The following is a 16,824-nucleotide window of genomic DNA, read 5'->3' as shown; positions in this document are numbered from 1 at the left end:
CTGTGGGGTCCTGCTGGCCACGGCCTGTGGGGTCCTGCTAGGAGCTGGTCATGGCCTGTGGCCCACAGGTTATGGCCAACTCCCAGCAGAACCTACAGGCCAGCAGCCAGCAGGACCCAAAGGCCATGGCCAGCACCCAGCAGAACCTACAGGCCAGCAGGACCCACAGTGATGGGCACTGGTGCGGCTGCATTGATAGGCACTGGTGCGGCTACATTGATGGGCACTGGTGAGGCTACATTGATGGGCACTGGTGAGGCTACATTGATGGGCACTGGTGCGGCTACATTGATAGGCACTGGTGAGGCTGCATGTGAGTGTTCCTTTAATATTTCTCAGAAGAAGTAAACCTCTGTATACTGATTTCATTTCATTTGATTATCCTCTAGTTGTGTTAAATTAGTGCGAGGGGGCGGTGCGGCGGCGTTTTATTACTTATATGCCTTAACTATAGTATATATTTTATATGCGGCCCGAGAAAATTTCTCTACACTCAATGTGGCCCAGAGAAGCCAAAAGGTTGGACACCCATGCCTTACACCATTACACCACCAGCACTGAACCTTTGATACAAGGCAGGATGGATCCATGCTTTAATGTTGTTTACGCCAAATTCTGACCCTACCATCTGAATGTCACAGCTAAAATCTGACTCATCAGACTAGGCAACATTTGTCCAATCTTCTATTGTCCAATTTTGGTGAGCCTGTGCGAATTGTAGCCTCAGTTTCCTGTTCTTAGATGACAGGAGTGACACCCAGTGTGGTCTTCTGCTTCTGTAGCCCATCTGCTTCAAGGTTCAATATGTTGTGCATTCAGAGATGGTATTCTGCATACCTTGGTTGTAATGAGTGGTTTATTTGAGTTCCAGTTCCCTTTCTATCATCTCAAACCAGTCTGACCATTTTCCTCTGACATCAACAAGGAATTTTCATCCACATATCTACTCACTGGATATTTTCTCTTTTTAGGACCAATCTCTGTAAACCCCAGAGATGGTTGTGTGTGCAAATCCCAATAGATCAGCAGTTTTTGAAAAACTCAACAATCATGCCATGTTCAAAGTCACTTAAATCCCCTTTCTTCTCCATTCTGATATTCGGTTTGAACTTCAGCAAGTTGTCTTTGCCATGTCTAGAAGCCTAAATGCATTGAGTTGCTGCCATGTGATTGGCTGATTAGCAATTTGTGTTACCAAGCAATTAAATTGTTGAACAAATGGTTATCTGTGGGTGTTAACTTATATACTCCTTAATATAGTGGGACAGTTGGCATATATAGCACAGTTCCCCCGTGCTGCCAAGCAATGGTGCCCATTTGCTAGCCCCCCACCTACATTAGGCTGTTCAGCCAAACATTTCCAGCACGCTTCTACCACAAAAGTCAAAGGGCAGGCCCATGCAGTGAGCGAATTTCAATGGAATCATCAGGCCCAGCCCAAATATTCTCAGTATATGGCCACTGGCCAGCTTTAGTCTAGACAGAGTACACATAAAAGGAAAAGGACCGCACCCTGGCATGAAGAAATAAATGGGTTTATTCATAGCTTAAAGTTCCATAAAAAAAGACTTGAGACATCACGGACAGAGACCAAAATGGTTGACGAGTTTCACAAAATTATATTCGCTTAATATTAACCATGATTGTTAGGGTTATGAAAGTTATGGAACTTTAGGCTGTGAATAAACCCATTTATTTCTTCATGCCGAAGTGCGGTCCTTTGCCTTTTGTGTGTAACATGTTGCTGAGATTACGGATCTGACACGCACCCGACCCTGATTGGGATTACCTCCACCTGAGCAGCTAACCTTCTCTGTATTTTAGTCTGGACAGACCTTTGAGGGCCTGGAACATGTCAGGTTCAGTGGGCCCCTCATAAACAGGAATTACATAGTTACATAGTTTGTGAGGTTGAAAAAAGACATCAGTCCATCCAGTTCAACCTATGATCAGGGCTGTCTTTAACACAGGGCAAAAGGGGAAGCTGCCCAGGGCCAAGTCATTGGTGTGGGGCCCAAAGAAGCTGCCCCTTGAGCCCACACTGCCCACAAATAGTTGATAAGTGGATTCAGGAGGAACCAAGAAAATGTTTGCCCATGGTCCAATCAATATTAAAGACGGCCCTGCCTATGATGTGTGTGTGTGTTTGCTGTTAACCGTACATTGTATACCCCTTTATATTGTGGTCTTTAAGGTGCCCATCTAATAGTTTTTTGAAACTATCAATGCTCCCTGCTGATAGCACTGCTTGTGGAAGAGGGTTCCACATCCTTACTGCTCTGACAGTAAAGAACCCCTTACGTTTTTTTAAGATTAAACCGTTTTTCCTCTAGTTTTAGTGAGTGGCCACGTGTCTTATTGTATTCCCTTTCTCTGAAAAGTATGTTCCTTATGCTAGGGTCATCACATGTACAGTATTTGTACATTGATATCATATCCCCTCTCAATCGTCTCTTCTCCAGAGAGAATAAATTCAATGCTTGTAGTCTTTCCTCATAGTTGATGTCCTCCATTCCTCTAATTATTTTTGTTGCCCTTCTCTGTACTCTCTCCAGTTTTAGCACATCCTTCCTTAGGACTGGTGCCCAGAAATACCAAATCATCACATATACACATCCATGGCTGTGTAAGATTCTGGTACCTTTGGTACCCTTGTTTGCCATTTTCCTTTTAATATTGCGTCCCACCTTTTTAGTTAGGTGGAACGCATATACCTTTAAGTCGGATGACGTCATCGCTGAGCGCCGCTGAGCGGCTATTTCAATCGCCGGCTTTCTCTCTCACGTTGTTCGTTCAATGTGCCTACATGCTCACAAGCCTTGTCTTGCTGCCGGAGCCTCCAGCTATTTGCCTTTACCTGGAACAGACCGGAACCTCGCTACTGATCCCATATCTCGCTACCGGATCACTCCCTCACTACTGGACCCCTCTACTTACTAACCTTACTAAGTGATAAGTACCCCACAGGGGAATCCTCCATAACTAACTTACACTATCTACCTCTGCACATTAAGGACTGTTACTATCTATGCATACCAATTCTATCATCTGCACTGTTACATAGATTGCTAGCTCTTGAGTCTACTACCATCTATCCTTGCACTGTGTTAGTTTATCCTGTATATGTCATCTGCTGTCCTTACCACCTGTTACCATACATGATTACTAACCTATCTGCATTCTACCTATTACCATCTGCTACTCTCCTGAACATTACTATCAAGTGCTTACCATTACTGTCACTGCTCACACCTGTCCCTTCAGCACATCACCTCCATACTATCATATACATCCTATCACTCCAGGAACATCTTATTGAGTGTGTGTATATCTGTATGCTGAAGCAGACAGGCCCACAGTGATGAGTCTGGAGAGTTGGATCTGGTATTCCAACACATCTCTACATGACTACTGAGTGGAGATTCTGCAGCTGCAAATCCAGCTAACTATAAAAAACGCAGGAGCGTTACAGATTGAACGAACCTAAAAAATGGATTCAGCAGAATTACCCACTCAAGTGACACAATTAACACAACAAGTAAATGCATTAATACTTGCTCTTACTGAAGTAAAAGAAGAAAATCAGACTCTGAGACAGCAGGTAACCCGTCTTTCACAGCTTACTGCTGCTCAGCCCCCTGAACCTAAAATAAACCCTCCTCTAGTGTTTACAGGTGATCGGAAAAAATTTCGTGAATTCAAAAACGCATGTCAATTGCTTTTTTTTGCTAAAACCTCGTACTTACCCTACTGATCAAATTAAAGTCTGTACCGTTATATCATACCTAACGGGTGATCCACGGGCCTGGGCAGACTCTCTCTTTGAGAAAAATGATCAGCTTCTCAACTCCTATCCTTTATTCCTAGCGGAACTCGCTAGTTTATATGAAGATCCCAATAGGCAGAGTACTGCTGATATCCAATTGAGGGCTTTAAAACAAGGAAGGAGACCTGTAGAAGACTTTGTAGCAGAGTTCAAAAGATGGACCCTTGATTCAGGGTGGAATGATACATCTCTGCGAACTCGGTTCAGACTCGGGTTGTCAGAAGCCGTTAAAGACGAGCTCGCCCGAGCGGATTTACCTGGCACTTTGGATGCCTTAATACAACTCAGTATCAACATTGACAGGCGACTGCGAGAAAGAAAGGCTGAGAAAATGGGAATGCCATTGTCTAGTCCTTCTCGGATTTCGGCCGTTGACCCTACTCCTATGGAAGTAGGAACCATACGCCCACCTTTTATCAACTACTGAACGAGCCAGGAGAAGATCCAGAAACCTCTGCATGTACTGCGCATCCCCGGATCATTTGATAAGCGTCTGTCCCCTTGTCCGCAAAAAAGAGGGTGAGTGTTCACATGTCTTGCTAGGGGGATTAACGACTTCCTTTTCTAATCCCTATCTCTTTATTCATTTAACATTACAGTGGGACCAGACTAGGATTACCACCAAGGCTATGATCGACACAGGATCTTGTGGGAACTATATCGATACACGTTTGGTTACTTTAAATAAAATACCTATTATTTCAAAACCTAAACCTGTCTCTGTTAGTTTCATTAACGGTATTCCGTTATCTTCTGGTCCAATCACCAATCAGACACAAGCACTCCTTGTCACTGCTAACGAGTCTCATATGGAGACCACCACTTTTGATATACTATCTTCACCCCATTTTTCCATTATTTTAGGACTTCCCTGGTTACACACACACCAACCAATCATAGATTGGAAAAGACGGACTCTAACTTTCCCTTCTCACTATTGCGAGATTACGTGTAACCTCCCATCTTATGGAAAAATCCTGTCTGTAGTGTCAGATGAGATTGCACCACTATGCTATCAGGATCTGTCCGAAGTCTTCCTTGAGAAAAATGCTCAAGTGTTGCCTCCCCATAGTGATTATGATTGCACTATCGATCTACTCCCTAACAGCAAATTGCCTTTCGGTCATGTTTATCCTCTTTCACAGGATGAACTTTCTCATCTCAAGGAATACTTGGATGAGAATTTGACAAAAGGGTTCATCAGACCCTCTACTTCTTCCACAGCTGCAGGACTTTTCTTTGTCCGCAATAAGGATTCAAGTCTTAGGCCTATTATCGATTATAGGCAATTAAATACCATTACGATAAAGGATCGCTATCCTTTACTGCTCATCCCTGAACTCATTGAACAAATGCGTGGGGCTACCTACTTCTCTAAACTGGACCTAAAAGGGGCATACAACCTAATCTGAATCCGTGACGGAGATGAGTGGAAGACAGCATTCAGAACCAGATACGGATTATTCGAATATCTTGTGATGCCATTCGGGTTGTGTAATGCTCCCGCAGCTTTTCAACGGTTCATAAACGACATCTTTAGAGACTTACTTGATGTCTGTGTTGTGGTATATCTGGACGATATACTTATCTATTCTCGATCTTTGTCTGAACATATAAAACATGTAAGACTTGTGTTATCCAGATTACTCACACATAATCTATACGTGAAATTAAAAAAATGCCTATTTCATAAAGAAGAAATATTATTCCTAGGATACATCATATCCAAAACCGGAATCAAGATGGATATGAGCAAGATATCCTGTATTCTGGATTGGCCTATACCAACAACTCGTAAGGCATTATAGCGATTCCTTGGATTTTCAAACTTCTATAGGAAGTTCATCAAGAACTTCTCTGCTATTGTGAGACCTCTCACACAACTGACAAGTATAAAGAAGCCATTCAAATGGTCAGAAGAAGCAAATGAAGCTTTCCGCTTGTTAAAATCAAGCTTTACTTCTGCTCCCATACTACGCCATCCAGACCCATCCCTCCAATATATTCTGGAGGTAGATGCGTCAAACATGGCAGTAGGAGCAGTTCTCTCCCAACGACCAACAAATACTTCACCACTCCACCCAGTTGCTTTCTTCTCTAAATCACTAAGCAGCCCAGAGGTGAATAACCCAGTGGGTGAAAAGGAGTTGCTTGCCATAAAACTGGCACTGGAGAATTGGCGACATCTACTTGAAGGTACCCGATTACCAATACTCATATATACAGATCATAAAAACCTTCAATACCTCCAGACTAACAAAACTCTTTCCCACCGGCAGGTACGATGGTCATTATTCTTCCTAAGATTCAACTTCCTAGTGACCTACACGCCTGCAGACAAAAATAAAAAAGCGGATGCGCTATCACGATAAACCGAAGATAACTGCGCCGAAATCCCTTCTATTCCTATAATACCCTATGAACGTATTATTGGTGTTGTTCGTTCCCTGAAGGAAGAGATTTTGCACAGTATAGGATTGGATTCACCTCCACCACAACTAAGTACTGATGCAGAAGGCTTCCTCTATTACAACGACAAACTCTACATACCCCCTACTATGCGCACCAAGATCTTGGAATTATCACATGATGTGCCTATGGCAGGACATATGGGTATGACGAAAACCCTTAATTTGCTTACCAGGCAGTTTTGGTGGCCTGATATGAAGACGTCTGTACAAAAATTTGTTTCTTCATTTGACATCTGTGCAAGGTCCAAAATTGACACTACAAAACCATCTGGTCTACTCTGCAGTCTACCAATACCCCAGGTTCCATGGGAAGTTGTGTCCTTAGACTTTATAGTAGAACTACCACCTTCCAAAGGATTTAATACCATTCTAGTGTCAGTGGATCATTTGACAAAGATGGCACATTTCATTGCTATTCGCAGACTACCTTCATCTAAACAAACAGCGGAACTACTAATGAAACATGTGTTCAAATTACATGGAATTCCAAAGACTCTTTTATCCGACCGTGGTTCACAATTCATCTCCAAGTTTTGGCAAGCTCTATGTCAAATACTACGGATTGAGTGAAAGCTCACTTCTCCTTACCACCCTCAGACCAACGGACAGACTGAAAGAGTCAACCAGTGTATAGAACAATATCTGCGTTGCTACACATCATACCTACAGGATGATTGGGTGGACCTCCTCCCTCTGGCGGAATTTGCTTATAACAACGCAACCCACAGTACTACTAAGCAAAGTCCGTTCTACTTGAACTATGGGTTTCATCCCACACTTCTTCCACCACGCATCCTACCATCAAGTAACCCAGTAGCCTCGGATTATCTTACCCAAATAAAAGACTCTCTGGGTTTACTTAATACCACTATCTCACACGCTCATAGTCAACAAAAAAGGTACTACGACCTTCGTAGAAGACCTTCTCCGCAATATGCTATTGGGGACCTCGTTTGGCTATCGACAAAAAATTTAAGGTTAAAGATCCCTAGCAAAAAACTTGGACCTTTATTTCTGGGACCCTTCCCAATTAAGAAACTCATTGGAAAAGCTGCAGTGCAACTCACCTTACCGGCAGATCTCAAAATACATCCCATCTTTCATGTGTCGCTACTGAAACCACATGTTCCTAACCAAGGAATAAGGCCTACCATCTTGCCTCCACCTCCAGTACAAGTTGAAGGCGGAGAAGAATATGAGATTAAGGAGATTTTGGATTCTCGTATCCACAGAGGAAGACTCCAATATCTCATAAGATGGAAGAACTATGGACCCCAAGACGACACCTGGTTGGATACTTCTGATGTTCACGCACCTAGGCTTATACGAAGGTTTCACTCGAAATACCCGGAGAAACCAGTGCTATAGGCCTTCCGGAGCCGGCCTTAAGGGGGGGCACTGTAATATTCTGGTACCTTTGGTACCCTTATTTGCCATTTTCCTTTTAATATTGCGTCCCACCTTTTTAGTTAGGTGGAACGCATATACCTTTAAGTCGGATGACGTCATCGCTGAGCGCCGCTGAGCGGCTATTTCAATCGCCGGCTTTCTCTCTCACGTTGTTCGTTCAATGTGCCTACATGCTCACAAGCCTTGTCTTGCTGCCGGAGCCTCCAGCTATTTGCCTTTACCTGGAACAGACCGGAACCTCGCTACTGATCCCGTATCTCGCTACCGGATCACTCCCTCACTACTGGACCCCTCTACTTACTAACCTTACTAAGTGATAAGTACCCCACAGGGGAATCCTCCATAACTAACTTACACTATCTACCTCTGCACATTAAGGACTGTTACTATCTATGCATACCAATTCTATCATCTGCACTGTTACATAGATTGCTAGCTCTTGAGTCTACTACCATCTATCCTTGCACTGGGTTAGTCTATCCTGTATATGTCATCTGCTGTCCTTACCACCTGTTACCATACATGATTACTAACCTATCTGCATTCTACCTATTACCATCTGCTACTCTCCTGAACATTACTATCAAGTGCTTACCATTACTGTCACTGCTCACACCTGTCCCTTCAGCACATCACCTCCATACTATCATATACATCCTATCACTCCAGGAACATCTTATTGAGTGTGTGTATATCTGTATGCTGAAGCAGACAGGCCCACAGTGATGAGTCTGGAGAGTTGGATCTGGTATTCCAACACATCTCTACATGACTACTGAGTGGAGATTCTGCAGCTGCAAATCCAGCTAACTATAAAAAACGCAGGAGCGTTACAGGCTGTTTATTGCATGTGATTGGAATTGGCAAGTTATACATACAAAGAAAGGTTACATGAGTTATATATCGGAAGTAAATACATAAATACATCTATATACATGTCAGCAAAACTCCAAATAGATTTTAAAATAAGGTAGAATACAATGACATTATAGATGACGATGGCTATGCTGCTATATACTGTAAATACTGTTACAGATTATTGTAGCCAAAATATTGCTTACTCATATAAATATTAATAAAACAAACAAATGTTTCATTTTTGTATTTTAGATAGAGGGGGCTCCTTCTGGCAGGGGGCCCGGGGCAAATGACCCTTTTGTCCCCTTATAAATCCAGCACTGGTGTTAGCACACTTTTAAAAACACAAAGATGTAGTGTGTGCGTGATACTTTTTATTTACACTTGCAGTTTAGGTTTCAGGACAACTACTGGCCGATTTTTGATCTGTCTATGGTCAGCTTTACCCATTACAGTTTCACACAAGCTTAAAAAGGAACTTCAGTCTTTAATGCTGTAGATGCTGACTTTTTATAAAGAGACACTTACCAATCTAAGGATCCAAGCGCTGTCTTCACCTGAGCCAGAATGGTGTAAAAAGCCGAGTTTACTAAAACTGGAGCAGGGCTCTAAATAATAAAAATCCCAATAATAAAGATTATTATATGTTCATTATCCAGTTAAACATAATCCTATAATATTTTTTTTAAAATATGCGAGCCTATTCTAAGGCCTTTGAAAGGTTCTGGACAGTTCTTCACCTTGTTGACAAGTCCTAAAAGCTTTGGAGTACCTTTTAGCTCCTCATGAAGGATGAAAACTATTGGCTTTGCTATTGTTTAAGCACTTCTGGACCGGAAGGTTTTCCTCCTTAATGACCAGGCCATTTTTTGCGATTCGGCACTGCGTTACTTTAACTGACAATTGCACGGTCGTGCAACACTGTACCCAAATAAAATTGATGCCCTTTTTTCCAGCAAATAGAGCTTTCTTTTGGTGGTGTTTGATCACCTCTGTGATTTTAATTTTTTGCGCTATAAACAAAAAAAGAGCGACAATTCTGGAATAAAAACACAATATTTTTCACTTTCTGCTATATAACATTCCCAATAAAAAAATGTAAAAAATCAAAGGTTTTCATAATTTTAGGCCAATTTGTATTCTGCTACACATTTTTGGTTAACAAAATCACAGTAAGTGTATATTGATTGGTTTGCGCAAAAGTTATCACGTCTACACTCTAGGGGAAAGATTTATGTAATTTTTATTTATTTTATATTTTTACTAGTAATGGCAGCGATCAGCGATTTTTTAGTGGGGCTGCGACATTGCGGCGGACAGATCGGACACCCAACTGACATTTTTAACACTTTTGGGAGGACCAGTGACATTACTACAGTAATCAGTGCTAAAAATATGCACTGTTGCTGTACTAATGACACTGGCAGGGAAGGGGTTAACACAAGGGGCGATCAAAGAGTTAAATGTGTCCCTAGGAGATGGTTTCTAACTGTGTGGGGGATGGACCTATGGAATGAACACAGGGACCTGTCTTCCTAAATAGGAGAAACACAGGAGCCCTGTGACAACAGCAGACCGCTGTTCTGTCTAAATGGAGAGCCATCGCGGGTGCCTGGCGGCAATCGCAGCTGCCGTCCCCGCAGATCAGCTTCCCCTGTGGCGAATGAGCGCGTGCGGTCCCGCAAAGCGACATACAGTTACGTTGTTTCACGGGACGGAGCCGACCTGCCGCAGTATAGCATAAGGAACAAACTTTTCAGAGAAAGGGAATACAATAAGACACGTGGCCATTCACTAAAACTAGAGGAAAAAACGATTTAACCTTAAAATACGTAGGGGGTTCTTCACTGTCAGAGCAGTAAGGATGTGGAATTCTCTTCCACAAGCAGTGGTATCAGCAGGGAGCATCAATAGTTTCAAAAAAGATGGGCACCTTAAAGACCAGAACATAAAGGGGTATACAATGTAAGTTTAACAGCAAACTCACACACATCATAGGTTGAACTGGATGGTCTGATGTCTTTTTTCAACCTCACAAACTATGTAACTATGTAATTCCTGTTTATGAGGGGCCCACTGAACCTGACATGTTCAAGGCCCTCAACGGTCTGTCCAGACTAAAATACAGAGAAGGTTAACTGCTCAGGTGGAGGTAATCCCAATCAGGGTCGGGTGCGTGTCAGATCTGTAATCTCAGCAACATGTTACACATAAAAGGCAAAGGACCGCACTCCGGCATGAAGAAATAAATGGGTTTATTCACAGCTTAAAGTTCCATAACTTTCATAACCCAAACAATCATGGTTAATATTAAGCTAATATAATTTTGTGAAACGCATCAACCATTTTGGTCTCTGTACGTGATGTCTGAAGTCATTTGTGGAACTTTAAGCTGTGAATAAACCCATTTATTTCTTCATGCCAGGTTGCGGTCCTTTGCCTTTTGTGTGTATTCTGTCCAGACTAAACTGGCCAGTGGCCATGAACTGAGAAAAATTTGGCTCGGCCTGATGAATCCATTGAAATTTGCCTAGTGCATGGGCCTGCCCTTTGACTTTTATGGTAGAAGTGTGCTAGAAATGTTTGGCTGAACAGCCTAATGTAGGTGTGTGTGTGGGGGGGGGGGGGCTAGCAAATGGGCACCATTGCTTGGCAGCACAGGAGAACTGTGCTATACATTCCAACTGCCCCAACTATTTCTTCAACAATTTAATTGCTTGGTAACACAAATTGCTAATCAGCCAATCACATGGCAGCAACTCAATGCATGTAGGCTTCTAGACATGGCGAAGACAACTTGCTGATGTTGAAACCGAATATCAGAATGGAGAAGAAAGGGGATTTAAGTGACTTTGAACATGGCATGATTGTTGAGTATTTCAAAAACTGCTGATCTTTTGGGATTTTCATGCACAACCATCTCAAGGGTTTACAGAGAATGGTCCCAAAAAGAAAAAATACCCAGCAATAGGCAGTGACAGGTACTCTTTATGGAGGGATCGGGGGTCTAAAAGACCGTAGACCCATCCACTGCACTTCCATGTAGTCAAAACGCCGAAAACTGCATTTTTGAATACACTCATTTTTCAAATTCGGCACCTTTAGCAGCCAAGTAACCCGGTTACGTCATCGGAGACCCAATTGAAGCCTCATCCAGCTTTCAACGGGACTCCATCCAGCCGGCGGACGTGCCGGCTGGTTTCTCACACCGGGAGACCCGGGCAGAGCCGCGGAAGGAGGTGGGGGGGCTTCCCCTCCCACTCGCGCTGGGGTAACAATCGAGCGGCTCCCGAGCCGCATCGGTTGTTACCGCCGGAAAGCCGACCACCAACTCTAAAAAACAGTACCAGGATGATGCCTCTAGCTAGAAGCATCACCCCGGTACAACCACTTAAATGCAGCCGACGTAGGGATATGTGGATATGCGTTAAGTGGTTAATGTAAACTTGGAGACAGCAGTGTCATCATTACATGGCAATTCCTGAATCATGTGACCTTAAGGCTTTTCTTCTAGAACAATTCTAAATAAGATCTTATCACATACTGCCCTTCAAGGCAGTCACGTATATGCAAAGTCAGCAGAGTATGAGATAACTCAAGGATTATATAGTATTAATTAACATAGGAAGTACACTTTGCTAAGGTCTCGACTTTTGAACTCAATGCTACAAGATGAAAGTTTCTCTTCAAGAAAAATTCTCAATATACCCTTATCATATTCAGGTGCATCTCATAAGATTAGAATATCATCAAAAAGTTCATTTATTTCAGTAATTCAATTCAAAAAGTGAAACTCAAATATTTTATATAGATGCGTTGAACACAGAGTGATATCTTTCAAGCATTTCTTTCTTTTAATTTTGATGAATACGGCTTATAGCTAGTGAAAACCCAAAATTTAGCATCTCAAAAAAAATAAGAATATTGCATAAGATCAATAAAAAAAGGATTTTAAAGGGGAGTTCCCGGGCAAAAATACACTTTTAAGCAAACAATACCCCTCTAATCCTAACATATCCCCAATTACCCTAACACTAACCCCACATTACAGTACATTACAGTTATAGAATAAAGATAAATTCTTACCTTTAAAATTGATTGCAGAGCGCGGCCATCTCTGGTGTGGGCATCTGAAGCTGTGGTGTCCCCCGCTGCGTCCCTCTTCCTGGTTCTTGGCTACCCAGAATGCCGATCGCAATCTCCCGCATGCGCGGTAGATTGCGATCGGCAATCAGAGTAGCGGCCGGCCGTTCCCATTGCATCCTGGGATTGATGACGCTCATCTCCCAGGACGCAATGCAAAGGAGGAAGTGACGTCGGGGGCTGTGGCCGCACAAGGAGGAAGAGGAAGGAAGGTAAGTTTATTTTCATTAAAAACATAAAAAATATAAATGATCCAATTCTTTTTCAGGTTTTTTAACCACTTGCCTACAGTGCACTTTCACCCCCTTCCTGCCCAGACCGATTTTCAGCTTTCAGCGCTCTCACACTTTGAATGACAATTACTCAGTCATGCAACACTGTACCCATAAAAAATTTGTGTTCTTTTCTTCACACAAATAGAACTTTCTTTTGATGGTATTTAATCACTACTGGGTCTTTTATTTTTTGTGCTATAAATAAAAAAAGACTGAAAATATTGTGAAAAAACACATTTTTCTTTGTTTCTGTCATAAAATTTTGCAAATTAGTAATTTTTCTTCACAAATTTTGGCCAAAATTTATATTGCTACTTATCTTTGGTAAAAATAACCCAAATAAGTGTATATTATTTGGTCTTTGTGAAAGTTATAGAGTCCACAAGTTATGGTGCTAATCATTGAAAATTGATCACACTTGACCACACCTGATGTACTGAAGGCCTATCTCACTTGTTGAGACACTAAAAAGTCAGGAAAGTACAAATACCCCCCAAATGACCCATTTTTGGAAAGTAGACATTCCAAGGTATTTAATAAGGGGCATGGTGAGTTTTTTGAAGTTGTAATTTTTTCCCACAATTCTTTGCAAAATGAAGATTTTTTTTTTTTTTTTTTACAAATTGACGTATTAACAGGTTATTTCTTTCACACAGCATATATATACTTGCAACTACACCCCAAAACACATTCTACTACTCCTCCTGAGTATAGCGATACCACAAGTGTGAGACTTTTTCACAGCCTAGCCACATACAGAGGCCTAACATCCAAGTAGCACCGTCCGGCATTCCAGGAGCATACATTTCACATATAATTTCCTGACAACCTATCGCACTTTTGAAGGCCCTGGAGCACCAGGACAATGGAAACCCCCATAAAATAACCCCATTTTGGAAAGCAAACAGCCCAACGTATAATTTTTGAGGCATAATGAGTCTTTTGAATATGTCTTTTTTTTCCACAGGTTTTTGGAAAATGTGAAAAGAAAATGAAAACGCATTTTTTTTTTACACAAAGCTGTCCATTTATGCAATATTTCTAACACATAGCATGTACATAGCAAAAATTGCACCCCGAAATACATTCTGCTATTCCTCCTGAGTATGGCGATACCACATGTGTAACACTTTTACACATACAGAGGCCTAACATCCAAGTAGCACTTTACACAAAGTTGTCCATTTATCCACTTTAAGACTGGGCCTATTTTTGACACTTGGTGTTTACAAGTTAAAATCATTTTTTTTGCTAGAAAACTACTTAGAACCCCCCAACATTATATAATTTTTTTTAGCAGAGACCCTAGAGAATAAAATGGAGATCGTTGCAATATTTTTTATCACACCATATTTGCGCAGCAGTCTTTCAAATGGATTTTAGCAAATGGCTGCAATATAACAAAGAGTGAAAAATTTAAGGGGGTCTGAATACTTTCCGTACCCACTGTACATGTTTACTGACCCCTTCCTGGTCCTCTATTGTGAAGGGAGCACAGTGGGGGGGGGCGGCGACGGCGACAGCATAGTAGGGGGGGACCAGGGGAGCACACAGGGGCCCAGAGACAGAAGAACACAAGTGAACAGGATAGGCTGAGTGGCGGGAGCAGCATACAGAGGAACCGATCTCCTCCATTTTCCTCCTGCAGCTAAAGGAGGAAAAAGGAGGACAGTGATTTCTCTACATGCTGCCCCCGCCACCCCTCCTATCCAGGTGTACAGGGGAGCCGCACAGGCCCCCTGGAGCATGGGGCCCAGTTGCAATTGCAACCCCTGTAGTTACGCTCCTGGGTCCATACATTAGGATTAATCCATTTTCAGATATACAGTATACACACCATAGTTCGTGAACTCTTTCATACAGAATAAATAATATACACTGATTTGTTTATTTTTTTTTTAACCAAAGAAATGTAGCAGTATACATTTTTTTTTTAAACTTCAACTTTATTTAATGAACAGGTCATACAAAAGCAAAACAGAACACTCGTATTAGATAGCTTCACAGACACAGTCTAGAGATATAATACTAGTGAAACTCAATAATCAGAAGCAAGGAAAATGAGTGTTAAATGAGCACATCTCAATGCATAATGACATCATAGGAAAAGGAGCAAACAACAGGGGGAAGTAAACCAAAAAGGAGTCAGATAATTGGCCCAAAAAAAAACACAGAGACATTGTCAAATTGTAAACATTACCCATGAGTAATCATTGAGAAAGCAGCCATCATATCAAGGAGGTCTCGGATGTGGTATACGGCGCCAGGGATAGGTCCTGCATGCTCACACGCCCCTTCGTTTATACAATATGGGAGAGCTAAGGCTCCTCAGTAGCACAAGTGTCAACCATATCAACCCAGTTACCCCAAATTTTTTGAAACGTATCCGGGCAACCCCTGGCTTCATACGTCAATTTATACAATGGAAGAACCTGATTATCATATTTTTCCAGAAATTCAAAGATATGCTGGTAGTGCCGATCCACTGCATCCCAATTGCTTTCCTGGCATAAAACAGTAAAAACCTCAAAAATTGTTTCTGACTAGAACGCAGGCCTATATCTTCCAAGAAACCAAGGAGGCACCATTTGGGGTTGCACACATTAGGGAGATCAAAGTGTGTGGATACAAAATGAGTAACCTGAGACCAGAAGGGCCTGATTGTATCACAGCCCCACAACATATGAAGAAAATCGCCCGTCACTGTGCCCCACTTATGACAGTCTGGAGTGGACCTGTGCTTCATGAGGAACAGTCTATGGGGGGTATAATATGTTCAATGAAAGATCTGTAACTGTATCAATCTGTCTCTAGCGGAAATAACCATTGTGAAATACGTATTAAGCAGTTCTTCCCAATCATCCTCCGATAAATCCGGAATATCTTTCACCCACCCGGCTCTAATGGCCTCCAGTCGTGAGGGCACACCACGGATCAGAATTCTATAATACGAGCTGATCAGTTTAGTGTTTAGTGTGGACATCACACAACAATTCTTTTTCCAGCAAGGAATTAGCAAGAGACACCGGGGCTGCACCAAACTGGGCCGCAGCCGCGTGTCGTAATTGCAACTATCGGACGTGCCAAGAGCCAGGCGCCTGAAAGTCCAGCTGAAACTGCCAGAATGTTTTGAAGACTCCATCTGAGAACAACTGGTGGGCATATTTAAGACCCCTACCTGCCCATGCAGTAGCATCCTGGGAATCACAAAAGTGAGGAAGACTGGGATTACACCATAAAGGTTGATTAGGTGAAAACAACACCTTGGGTTCCTGCACCAAGGAGGTACATCTAATATAAATTTTTAGGGAGGATTCCAGGAGGGCCATACCCTAAAAATGGAGCCACGAATCAGCGGTGTAACAGATCCCCAATACTTGGACCAAGTATTTCTGTCTTAGGTCCCCAGAATCTCCAGTGATGCAGTCCTGGCCCCTCAATTCCCCCCAAACATCAGCCTCCAGCTTGATGAAGGTTTAAAACAAATGACACTTTATTCGCCAACTCAAATTGCAATATATATCCAGTTTTAGGAACTTGATTACATCATGCAAATGTATTTGATACAGAACATAATTAACATACCTGGCCATCTGGACAGACACAGGTGAATGAGACTGCAACATTACCATAATTAATTCAACAAACCACAAACCCAAAACATAGCCGAATACACATTCCTAGAAGTGTGAACACACTTAACCTCTAAACAGATGAAAGCAGGAGACATAGGCTCTCAGACAGCCCGTCTCCAATTTCAACACACCTTATTAGAACTGTCAATACACATCCCCCAGTATACCAAAGCTGAGTCTTTAGCATCTGTTTAGTCTCTCATGGT

Source organism: Pelophylax lessonae (genome assembly GCF_965119305.1).
Source record: "Pelophylax lessonae genome assembly, chromosome: 4".
In the NCBI taxonomy this organism is placed as follows: domain Eukaryota; kingdom Metazoa; phylum Chordata; class Amphibia; order Anura; family Ranidae; genus Pelophylax; species Pelophylax lessonae.
Note: the sequence above shows the minus strand (reverse complement) of the source record.